This window comes from Carassius gibelio, chromosome A18 (assembly GCF_023724105.1).
Source record: "Carassius gibelio isolate Cgi1373 ecotype wild population from Czech Republic chromosome A18, carGib1.2-hapl.c, whole genome shotgun sequence".
Classification (NCBI taxonomy): Eukaryota; Metazoa; Chordata; class Actinopteri; order Cypriniformes; family Cyprinidae; genus Carassius; species Carassius gibelio.
In genome coordinates this window covers 15787918-15801607 of record NC_068388.1, presented here as the reverse complement: position 1 = coordinate 15801607, position 13690 = coordinate 15787918, and positions in this window count along the sequence as shown.

The following is a 13690-nucleotide window of genomic DNA, read 5'->3' as shown; positions in this document are numbered from 1 at the left end:
AATCCTGCATGTGTAGCGGTTCAACTTTAACGTAATCAACGTGGCGACGAAAAGGTCATCAAATAAATGTTCCGGGTCAACTCAAATAAAATGCAAGAATCAAAAATTGCATTTTTGTAAAACTGAAAAAATAGTTGTATACCAATAATTTGATTTTCATTTATAAAATAATTTTAAATAAGAAAATTTACTTTGTTTGTGGTTAATCTCTCCATTAACTTGAAAACAAATATAAAGAAAAGCACATTTTTTGTTTTTTATATAGTTGTTAAAAAAAGAAAAACGAATGGACGCAAAAGTACACGGGCTGAATTTTATAGACATGTATTTTCAAATAGCTAGTTTTTTTTTTTTTTTTGAATTCTTATACTGCAAATATTCATTTAAAAAATTTCAGATTCAAGTTTTCAAGATGAAGAAATTCGAAACTTCAAATTCAGTTTTCTAAAATTCAATGTCAAAAATTCAAACTCAAAAATCCAGATCTTATAGAAAGTAGGTCACAGGTCATCCACAGGGAATAGTAGATGATCTCAGAAAAGTCCAACAGAGCATTTTGGCCAATTGGGGACTGGGGGAAGTTTTCCAGCCCGAACGTGTTGGTGGTTCAAGAGGTTGCCACTCTCTGCCCTTACGAAAATTAACCATGGTTTTACTACAAATAAAACCAAAAAAGCATGGTTACTATAGTTAAACCATGGTAACCACAAAATAACCATGGTTTTGCTATATTAACCATAGTTTAACCATGGTATTTGTAGTAAATATGTGGTTATACAAATGGTAGTCAACACGCCAAAAAACCATGGGTTACTACAGTTTTACTATAATAAAACCATGGTTATTTTTCGTAAGGGATGACCTCTGACTCTGATCATGGATCACCCAGTGGTAAGTGACTATTAAACTGATTTTGTTTTTATATGTTAGGTTAGCGTTCTCAGCACGTGAGACATTTGTCTAAGCCAGTGTTAATTTTGACACGAAATTTTAATTTAGTTTTAGTCTTAGTCTTTTGACTATAATTCTTTTTAGTTTTAGTCAAGTTTTAGTCATCTGAATTGTTTTAATTTTAGTCTTATTTTAGTCGACTAAAATTGCTTTGTATTTTAGTCGACTAAAATTGCTTGGTATTTTAGTCGACTAAAATAAGACTAAAATCAATAACAGATTTACTAGACAATTTTTTTACAGCTGGTATAGGAAACAAACTTAACCAAAATATATAAAACACAAATTCAACTTTATTTCAACACAACTGTGTCTTTATTTCGATTCAAAAGCTTTTATGCAGCAACAAACACTGTCATGATAATGTAAACAATAACTAGCTGCCAATTTGACCATCAATAAAAGAAAAATAAAGTTAGGTCCAGGACCTTAAAGCTTACAGCTGAGCTGAACAATAAGTGCATACATTTAAAGTAAATATTTAATAAGTTGGGTGGATAAAAAAAGTAACAAGATTTTATAAGGTATTCATTTGTCTAGCAATATTGTATGTTTTAAATACTACAATATTGCTAGATTACTATGTATAATGATAGGATGTGAACATTCACGTTTCACATGACTAATATAGAAATATTTGTGATATTGTCAACAAGTAGAACATAATAAAATATACTAAACATTAGTATTAATCAAATGTATGTATCATAATATTACGTATTAGTATTGTACTCTCATCTAACAAAAGAATATCGTTGTGAAATTACATTTGAGAAAATGTCCAGGTGGTTCGTCTGTAAATGTCTTTTCAAATTGGTTGTGTTCTTGCCACGAATGAGCGCTCCGCGTGCTTTACGCTTTGTTTTGTTTTGTTCGTCGTCAAACGTGAAGTGAGCTGTGGACATTTTGTCGCTCTTTTAGACATCACCTCTTCGAATGCCGACTTCCCGGGAGCTCATTTAAAAACTGAAAACCTTAGCTTCACGTCTCAATAAGTCAGGCTCGGATTGGTTCTCTTCTCTCATGCAGTCTCGCCTGTTCCGTTTTGCCGGTACTTTTGATCATTCCTCGCATCTCTCCCGTCTGCTGATTTGATTTTCGTCACAGTCTATTTTCGTCTCGTCCTTTATTCGTTGACGATAATGTCAATCAATTTAGTCAGTTTTAGTCTCCATCAGTGACTTCTTTTTTAGTTTTCGTTTTGTTTTCGTCCGCAAAAATATATTCGTGACGAAAATAATGACGAAAATATTTAGTCAACGAAATTAACACTGGTCTAAGCGATCTCTGGTGTTTGTTTTAAAGTATATTGTGTGTAAAATTGATTAGAACGCCACTGTGTCTACTGGGCCTAAGTTACACGGACAGGACGCGAGCGGCGCGACGCAACACCATGTTTGAAGCGACTGTTGCAAAGAGCTGGGACTAGGTCAGAAATAGGATGGGGAATCCGTGTGCTGTTGGGGATTTCACAGGTCGCTTCTGACCGTTCGCGTCCGGTGTTGTGTAATATTCGGTTCCGTTGAAAAACTGTTCCCGTGGGTGGAGTTTACATGGACATTCATTAGTTCCCTAATCAGTGCACGCTCCTCAAATCGCTAATGTTACTTGGATTGTTTTGAACAGGTAACGAAGTGTCAATGTTAAACACTGAAGCATTGTATATTCATAATCATATTTTTTTTTATAAATTTCATTTGTGGGGCATTAATTGCTGTTTGAATAGTATTAGCTAAGTTAGGCTACTGGTGACTGCAATGTATTCATGACAATGCTTGAAACAAATGTATATGCCGCCTAATAAATATAGCTATAGGCTAGCTATCCTGTGTCATTTATAAAAAAGTTTAGATTGTATGTACCCAGTGTTTCTGTTACCTAAATAAGTCACATACATAGGCTACTAAAAACTATTTTCTTTCAGTGAAAATGTCAATATTGTAATCAATCTAATTTGTAATTGGTTATATAAAACGGTGCATAAACCTTAAAGTAGTGTTCTGATGCAGTCTTCTTGGACATAGGTCAGCAGCTACTCCTAGAATATTATTTTTACATTTGGATAAGAAATCATGTGTCTCATCATGTGGTTTTATTAACAAAGTTCGAGAGAAGCACGATCAGATAATCATCCAATTTGGCACAGGTGCATCTCGTTTAGCTAATCATCTTAAATAGCACGCAAGCGTATATATATCCAGTCTTCCTACCTCCTGTCCCACGACAGTTTTTCGGCAGGACAGTTTTTCGGCATAGACCGTTTGTCAGCATTCGGTTCGCTCTGTCCGTCATCTTATCACAGGCCCAATCTTCCTTCCGACGAAGATATCTATCCGCCGAACACCAACAAGCGTCATCGCGTCAGCTGCTCTTCTCGCCAAGCCACACGTTGTGGCCAAAAGCTCGTGCAAATCCTTGAGCTCGCCTCACTCGACAACACGATTTTCTCACCAGGACCGGGCTCTCTTATAATGCTGGATCGCAGCCGTGCTCCAGTTCTCAGCGCAGTAAACCTCTCTCGCTTTTTCAGCCGTGGCGCAGTTCGATGCTGCCTCCACTAGCGGCGAAGACCGTGCGTTGTTGTAGTGGCATGTCGTTCGTGAAAGAATCGTTTTTTTGAATGAATCTTCTAGGCGAACGAATCGTTCTCAGTTTACACTCATTCATGAAGAATTTTTCAGAGTTGTCATCCACAATGAGCGAGTTTCATATGAGTCTCAGAGATCGAGAGCTCTCATTCGTGAATGAAAGGACTAAACCGGTATACATGTCGAGTTGATTAAACGGATACATGTCGTTCGTAAACGCAATGAACTGGTACATATCTTATCTTAACAAAATTGATGAGAGTAAACCGGGTCAGTTAGCCATTTAGCATGTCAATCTTGCAAAATGTAAAGCGCAGTTATAGGTACTGTGCACATATTGTTTACATATTTAGCATACAAAAGATAAATTCCACGTTTAATCCCCGATTTATGTACGTGAATATATAGATCAATATATGAACCGTCTGACCAAACAATTAAAATGCTAATCATGCAAGAAAACCTCGTGATTTGCTCATCTGAACAATTTAAATAGACGTTATATATAGAATGCGCTTATGAAGACGCCAAAATTTGTTAAACGGCGTTATGACTTAACTCTGTCCGATGACGATGCCACTTTTTAACCACGAAGCAAAGGCTTTTTGCAGAGTTGTCATCCACACCGAAATGTCTAAAGACATTACATTTGCTTTACTGTGCATGTTTAAACCTCACTGAGATGATACAGACATAAGTTTCATGCAATTATTCCGGCAGGATCAATTATTTAGGGACATATTTCACCATTTACTGGCATGATTATTCAGAATTTTTCACGCTACTGCCTCGTGTTTGGCTGCAGAACAACAAGTGTGAGTAAATTTTCTATCGTCTTTTTAGGACTGTTATATGAAAAGCATGCAAAGTAAATGTCTTTAGAAACGGCTTGAATTTGAATTACTGCAATTAACGTTACTGCTATAGACATGTCTATTGGTACAATGGTTTATAAAACTAAACATGCTACATTGTTTCAAAGCCTCTATTTTCACAGTCCATACTACAACAGGAAAACAGCATCCCAAATTTATCTGCTCCGGAGGCTGTTTAAAAGGGCCCGAAGGCCAAAACAAGAGGAAAAGATGCTTTTCCAACAGGACTGTATTAATTCAGACAAGGTTTGAGCAATTGTCAAATCAGCCAACAACTACAGCAGCCAAAGCAAGCATGAAGCTACTTTTACTTGCAACACGGGCCTGCACATCTCGGTATTTCCATCCTGTTACTTCTGCTAGCAGTGCAGGCTACACAGGTTCTTCAAGACATCACACACCCCAGCCCCTTCCCACGACCCACAGCTACAGCAGCTGAAGCAAACGTGAGGCCGCCTCCATTCGTAAACGCGCCCTCAACTCTTCCGCTCCCTCATACTACTAACCATTTTTCTGTTCAGTGGCCTCCAGCTCCAGATTTGCCAGAAGGCAGAGGGTACCAAGACCTATTATTGGTCAGGCCGATTATTTTATTTATTTATATATCTATCTCGAACCCTCTTCAGCCAACCCCTCTAACGCCAGCTCATCCCCTTTCACTAAAACTCCTAATCTACCATAGCTAACTCTCCTAACATGCCCTATCTATCTGTAATGGTCAATCCTCACTTCAGCCATCCTTCCGCAGGAGCTTTCTCTGTATCTCCCCACCGCCGCAGCATTGTCCGCTCCCGCAGGAGCCTTCTCTATATCTCCCCACCGCCGCAGTATTGTCCGCTCCTGCAGGAGCCTTTTCTGTTTTTTCCTCACTGCCGCAGCAGTCTCCGCTTCCGCAGGAGCCTCTACCTATATTTCACCACTGCCGCAGCAGTGTCTGCTCCTGCAGGAGCCTCTACCTATATTTCACCACTGCCGCAGCAGTGTCTTCTCCCGCAGGAGCCTCTACCTATATTTCACCACTGCCGCAGCAGTGTCTGCTCCCGCAGGAGCCTCTACCTATATTTCACCACTGCCGCAGCAGTGTCTGCTCCCGCAGGAGCCTCTACCTATATTTCACCACTGCCGCAGCAGTGTCTGCTCCCGCAGGAGCCTCTACCTATATTTCACCACTGCCATAGCAGTGTCTGCTCCCGCAGGAGCCCTTTCCATCCTTCCCTACTGCCGCAATTCTCGCTGCCGCAAGAGCCTCAAAAATAAATAAATAAATAAATAAATAAATAAATAAATAAATAAATAAATAAATAAATAAATAAATAAAAATATATATTTTATGTCCATTCTCCAATTCAACCTCATCAGGCTCGCTTTTGTCTAACTCCGGAACGCCCAATCTAAATTCACGATGGACCCTCCTTTCATCAACGACTCTGGTTTAAAAATATTAGTAATCAAGTATTCTTAAAAAAAAAAAAAAAAAAAAAAAAAAAAAAAAAAAATCCATCAATTAATCGAGTAATAAAATAAAATGTTTTTTTGCTTAATTATACTGATGTGCGCATGCACAGTAAATCTGATGGGTAGGATAAAATGTCAGGACCCCGGACTTTTATTTAGTCGGGTTGACGTACCTTTTCAGTTCTGTGTATGTGATGTGATGCTAGTTTTACTTAAATCAAATGGTCAAATGCTCATGAACTGACTGTCAGAGCAGTTCTGGAGATGTTGTTCAAGTCCTTATTTAGTGAGACCGCAGACGCAGAAATTACCGTGAGCGTAACGCGCGCTTCAGTGTGTGTGTGATAAAGGAAGTCGCGCTCCTGCTCCATTCATTAACAGAGACACACAGAACATGCAGGATTTACATTTAAATACTGTTCCGGCTTAATATTTAGAGATATTAATTCGTGAATTGGATGTAAGTGCAATTACCTATTTTGATTCATTCATTCAAAAAAAAAAAAAAAAAAAAAAAAAATAATAATAATAATTGGCAAGTTCTTTGCCATTCCGCGTTCAACTGTAAATTCCGTTTTTGTGACTGGATTCCGCGATCCCCTCCACGTTTTCTGCATCGCGGAAATTGTAGGGCCCTAGTTGTGGTATGCTAGCTCTATCTTGCAATGGACACATGCCACAACGTTCTCTTTACGTCCTCAAATCAAAACACTGCTGACTCCTTGCAGTACGTGATTTTCGGACGCAGCGCTTGTCTCCTTCCGCCTACAACAACAAAAAAAAAAAAAAAAAAAAAAAAAAAAAAAAAGCGTTGTCACATTTTAAAAAATACAATAAATCATTGCGAAATAACCTGACGTGAGATTTAGAATAAACTTAAGCAGCTCAAAAGGGGCCTCTCACATAATCCGATAGATGCCCTCGGTTGTTGCTCATCAGACATTTAAAAAAAAAAAAAAAAAAAATATTCCTCCTTAAATCATGTTGTGTACTTGAATAATAGAAGCCTCTCAGTTATCGTTTCTTCGGCCAAAGTAAGGGCCCTCCAGCCATCGTTACAATCTCCTTGCCTATTTCAGCATCGGACAGGGCTCTCCCTTCCGGTGCAGCTGGGCAGTGGCTCCCTTCGGTCGCAGTGTGAGCCTTTCATCTGTCATTGAGTTGCGCTGCGCGCTCAGCGGCAGACGGGGTTATCCCTCCCGGTGCAGCAGAGCCACAGGCCCCCTTCGGTCGTTGTGACAGCCCTCCATCCGATGCATCAAATTAAGCCTCGTATACAGTCGCAAGGGGGACTCTCCCTTCCGGTGCAGCAGAGCCGCAGCTCCCTTCGGACGCAGCGAGAGTCCCTCCATCAGTCGCGTTTTCTTGCCTACTTTGTATCGGACGGGGCTCCCCTACCGGTGCAGCAGACCCACGGCTCCCTTCGGTCGCAGGGTGAACCCCCCCGTCTGAGTTATGTTGCATGCTCAATGGCGGACCGGGATCTCCCTCCCGGGGGAACACAGCCGCTGGCTCCCTTCGGTCGCAGCAGGAGCCCTCCATCCGATGCATCAAACCGTGCCTCGAATCTTCTTGCCTATTCTGCATCTGATGGGGCTCTCCCTTCCGGTGCAGCAGACCCACGGCTCCCTTCGGTCGCAGGTTGAACCCCCCATCTGAGTTATGTTGCATGCTCAAGGGCGGACAGCGTTCTCCCTCCCGGGGGAAAAGAGCTGCTGGCTCCCTTCGGTCGCAGTGAGAGCCCTCCATCAGACGCATCAAGCCATGCCTCGCATCGCAAGGGGGACTCGCCTTTCCGGTGCAGCAGAGCAGCAGCTCCCTTCGGACGCAGCAAAAGTCCCTCCAACAGTCGTATTCCAGTTAGCGTCAATCAGGGCTCTCCCCTCCGGGGCAGCACTCCTGCTGCAGAGTTGCGAACCCCCTACGGAGGCTGGGAGAACCCTCAGAGGCAAAAAAAAAAAAAAAAAAAAAAAAAACGTGCCTCCATAAACCCGCAATGGGGGACTCCCCCTTCCGGTGCAGCAGAGCCGCAGCTCCCTTCGGATGCAGCGGGAGTCCCTCCAACAGTCGCGTCTCTTTGCCTTCTCAGCATCGGACTAGGGCTCCTCTTCCGGTGCAGCAGACCCACAGCTCCCTTCGGTCGCAGTGTGAACCCCCCATCTGAGTTATGTTGCATGCTCAACGATGGCTAGGGATCTCCCTCCCGATGGGGTACAGCCGCTGGCTCCCTTCGGTTGCATTAGGAGCCCTTCATCCGACGCGCCAAACCGCGGCTCGAATCTCATTGCCTATTCAGCATCTGACGGGGCTCTCCCTTCTGGTGCAGCAGACCCACGGCTCCCTTCGGTCGCAGTGTGAACCCCCCGTCCGAGTTATGTTGCATACTCTATGGCGGCCAGGGATCTCCCTCCCGATGGGATACAGTCGAACACTGCACGGGCTCTCCCGGTCGCTCTGCATTTTCTTCCCAACACGCATATTTTGGGGGGCGACTAAATTTTAGCTCTCTGGCTGCTGTCCTATGTCTTTAAGCTTCTTTTGGGGAGTTATTTGGGTTCGGGCTATGCTCCGGGCCCGGACCCCTCCCCCAGGACAGCACGCCAAAATATGCCTACTATTTGCCTTCAGATTAGATGTAAGGGTGAACTCGTGAAATGTGGTTTTATTAACAAAGTTCGGGAGAAGCACGATCAGATAATCATCCAATTTGGCACAGGTGCATCTCGTTTAGCTAATCATCTTAAATAGCACGCAAGCGTATATATATCCAGTCTTCCTACCTCCTGTCCCACGACAGTTTTTCGGCAACCCTCCTCCACCCCAACTCCTCACTTCTAATCTATTTATCCCAAATTAGGGATAGGGGGAGTTATTTGGGTTCGGGCTATGCTCCGGGCCCGGACCCCTCCCCCAGGACAGCACGCCAAAATATGCCTACTATTTGCCTTCAGATTAGATGTAAGGGTGAACTCGTGAAATCACCAATGTTATAATATGGCTTTGATTTGCTTTTGTGATGTTTCCACATATATCATGTAAAGTCAGTCTGTTTCAGTCTCTTTCAGACTGGATGAGAGAGCTGAAGTCACTGGTACAGTAGCTGATCATTGTATGAACTGGACATACATGGAGGCTGTTCTCATCCAGAGACAATAAATATCTCAGACACTCACCTAATTTTGCATTGCTTCATTCCATACATACTTTAACACAACTTTCCTTGTCTTTTCTATTTGAGTTAAATTCATAAAGCAATTACTTCTTTACTTGTCATAGTAACATTTAATGAATGTAATATTTATGTGATCTACAATATCGGTTTTTTTTTTTGAGTATGATTTTAAACCGTAAACATACTTAAAGATAACATGTTATTTGTTAACCTGCATGCCATGTTACTATTAATACACATCAGAGAACTGTCAAAATTAAAGAGTGTTGATAAATTATTGAAATATTAACTGAATCTCAGAGGATATTAATTTATGTAAGCGACAGGAGAACAGAGTTTGGCTGACAAAGAAACATTTGGGTTTCATTGTAATAGTTGTAAAATGTGAAAAACAATTTTGAAATAGATTTTCAAATGTAAACATTATTTACACAATGGATCACTGACTATTCTTAAACATGACATGATGAGGTTGTTCAGTGCCTATGGTCAAAGAACAGATTCAATGTGTGCAATGTATGCTTATGATATTCATTATTATTATATTTATTATTAGTGGTTCTTTCTCAGATTGTCTAAACAGTTAAGCTCTGTATTTGACTGTTAACTCAATGCAATAAAGAAAAATGTGTCCATTTTAAAAAGACTGTTCATTTAAATATAAAAATTAACTCAAATTTTGTTTCAATGTTGCATGACTTTAAAATCTTAGTATTAGGATAAAATATGTGACAGAAGTAAATTTGCATTTATAATAATAAATACACTGATGGGGCTGTGAAGGCTGGTAAAAACTGGTTATATATATATATATATATATATAAAAAAAAGGTTAAAAAAAGCATGACACAGGATGCTCACAACGATTTTATTAAGACACATATACATTTGTAGCGGTTTGTTTCAGGCTTTGTATACAAATTGTACTAGTCTCTCTCCAATGACAACTATGTAGTCTAATCAAAGCAAACTATTATAAAAAAGCCCTACAAATGAAATATAAAAAGTAATACACCAAACAGTAAAAACTATTTTAGGTAAGAAAGGTTAAATTAGCTTATTGATTGTTTTTCTGTGGGCCTGTAATCAATCAAGCAAAACATGAAAGACAATTTATCATATAAACTATCCATTGTTTTGGCACTGTTGCAGTTAATGCTAATTAACGCTTAACATTGACACTTCGTTACCTGTTCAAAATAATCCATTAAATCAAATAGAGATTTGACGAGCGTGCACTGATATTTTCAGTTCCATTCGTTTGCACGTTGTTTAAAGGACAAGCCCACAATAAGGGAACTAATGAATATTCATGTTAACTCCACCAACGGGAACAGTTTTTCACGGTACCGAATATAACACAACACCGGGTGATTCATGATCAGAGTCAGAGAGTGGCAACCTCTTGAACCACAACCACGTTCGCGCTTGAAAACTTCCGCAGTCCCCAATTGGCCAAAATGCTCTGTTCGACTTTTCTGAGATCATCTACTCTTCCCTGTGGATGACCTGTGACCTACTTTCTGTAAGATCTGAATTTTTGAGTCTGAATTTTAGAAAACTGAATTTGAAGATCCGAATTTCTTCATCTTGAAAACTTGAATCTGAATTTTTTTTTTAAATGAATATTTGCAGTATAAGAATTCAGAACAAAAAAACTAGTTATTTGAAAATACACGTCTATAAAATTCAGCCATAAAAAACATTTCAGTTTGTTAAATTTCAAATGTTCAATATTCATTTAAAAAAATCAAATTCAGAACTATTTAAACTACCACATAAAATTCAATTTTGTTAGATTACACTTGCAAATAATTCAAATTTACACAATTCAAATTCAAATCATTTTGTCATAATAAAAGCTCCATAATCTGGCAACCTCAAGTCAGGGGGTAGGGGAAGGGGATACACCGCTCTACAGTATTTTTATAGTGATTGCAGTACCAAATGATGTTGGATTAAGGTCAACTGTAGTGGTGTAGTGGTTAAAATCTGTGCTCTTTGGTACATTCGACCCGTGTTCATGTCTGTTTTTTGCCAAACATTTTTCTCCTTTTTCAAAATCTCATATCGTATTGTGGAAAGGCAATTATTTTCAATAAAAATTAAGGAAATAATTAAAAAGTTGAAAATAAATATTGGTTAGGGTAGGTGTAGGGAGTGCTTTTTTTGTCCCAGTAAGGTGGCATCCATCAAAAAAATTTAATTAAAATGATCATTTACACACTACGCTATTATTGTAATATTGTGTACTGTTTTATAATGTACTACAATACTTAGATGCAGAAAATTGCCCCTATTTGAAATAAGTAGAATGAATAGCAGAAAATCTTGCTATTTTAACAGTGTAAATATAATCTATAGTTATTTGCACTTAGTGTAAATATCATCTATCGCTAAGAAAATATGCAATTTACACCTAGTGCACATAGCCGCTGCCTAAAAGAATAGATTGGCGCTCATCACTAGAGACAGCAGAATATCTTCATCATGGATCTCGTTATAATACAATACAATACTCCCGCCTTGTGGGCTATTTATGGAAGCTCGTTTCCACCACTAAATAAAGGAATTAATTAATTAAATAAAGAAAAAAACAACTATTTATCTCACAGTTATAACATTTATATCTATTGTCGTCTATATATCACAATCCTGATAAAAAAAGTCGGAATGAATGGTAAGAAAATCTGTAAATAGGCCTACCTTTCTTTAAAAAACTAAATAAAAACCATTGTTATTGTGTGTGTGTGTGAATGTGAGTATATCTGGATATATTCACACAAGTTCAGGATTGGGTCAAAAGAAAATGTTTAAACAAAAAATACAGACACTAAACTGACTCCCTTACTGGCCAAAAACTAGAGAAAACGTAATGTGTGTGTGTCTGAGTGTGTGTTTGTGTGTTTGTGTGAGAGAGAGAGAGAGAGACCATACAAAACATGTCTCATCATAACTATGTATTATAATATTATCGAAGGTGATGGTTTTCCTCCGTACAGTGGCGACCCAAGCCATCTGACGCCTCTTGGTGATTTCAGACACCTTGTGTTTTTTTTCCCAAGTAGGAAAATGTTGTAAACTAATATGATTCACGAGGCGTTTGCCCTGTCGATCATGAGACCGATTACAGCAGTTCACAATACAGCAATACTGAACCATTTTCCAAAAAATAATCAAAACTAATGACCAAATGACCAACATTACCTAATGCCTACTATACAGTACATCTACTTCTGTACCGTGATTCCCAAAATGCATTGCAACGTGACGCAATGATCCCGACCTCTATTGGTAATTTTTGATAATTACATGACTTACCAACTGACAACGTAACTACGACGTCGCATGCCCGTAATTTTATTACCATCACATTACTAACTCACGACGCCGTCAGTATGTCCTTCCAACGTGACCAGATAACCAAGAACGTCCCAGATAGGTCCTTCTCTTCATAATATATTGGTAACTTCATGACTTACTGGCAACGTAACTACAACGTCGTATGCACATACCTTCATTACCATAATTTTGTACGTTCTTTATATGCTCCCTGAGTATAGTGCTATCTAAAAAGTGTCATTAAACTTCAGACACAAGATTAAATGTTCCTTAAAGCTAAAATGTGTTTCTTTTGACCAAGTCAGAATATGGATATGCTTTTAATATATAGTGACGTGCCATACAGCGCGCGCGCTTCCAGAACTGACGCACCGCGTGCACAGTATTGACAAGAAAGGAAATACATTTTTTCAGGGTTGTGAAACTTTCTATTTCGTAAGGAGTTATGAACGTGAAATAATGACACAGACTGGCTACACCATCTCATCAACCGCAGATACTGTATCAGGAGGACAGCGCATTTGTTTGAGGCTACTTCAGCTGTATCTGACAGGAGAATGAGCTTTCTAAGGTGAGTCTTACAATTTATAACAAAAAAATATGTTGATAAAATTTATAAAACAAAGTAAAAACAAAAGTCTTGAACTCCGTAAAGACGCTAAAAGCTTTTTTTTTTATATTATTGTTTTTCTTAGCTTACTAGCCGTTGAGAGTTACCATGGCAACCGTCTGACATTTTCTGTTTCTCATCAGTTATGCCAAAGAAAAGTTCAACAACTGCGACAGATTGGTTAAGTAACATATGTTTATATTATCCACAGTCTACTTTAAGTACTTTTGTTAATATTTATACCTCTGTGATTATGGTAGCTTTCTTTAATTATCTGAAATGTCTGTTAGCAAGTATTACACTAGCGTAGAAACATAAGTACCGTTTAAGCCTAATAGATTTGAGCTATTATTAATGAAAGTTTTTAATCAGCTCTTATGCTTAAAAGAGCGGTTTTGATAGCTTTATAAATGTTTTTGATGATTTCTCAATAGATAAATGGAAGTAAGCTAATTAATTAAACCTAAAAGTCTGCACTGTAGTCTATCAGTGACGCCACTTGCATGCAGTCAAAAATGGGCTGAAACTATTTCAATCCACATTATTTTTCATTGTAAACAAATATTGATTAAAATTTTACTGTGATTTCAGGAGTGTCTTAAAAACCCTCTAAAACAGAGGGGAAGTTCCAAGAAAATTTCTAATGGAAGCTGCTGACAGAGATAGAAAACACAGTTGAATCGAGAAAGCTTATTAA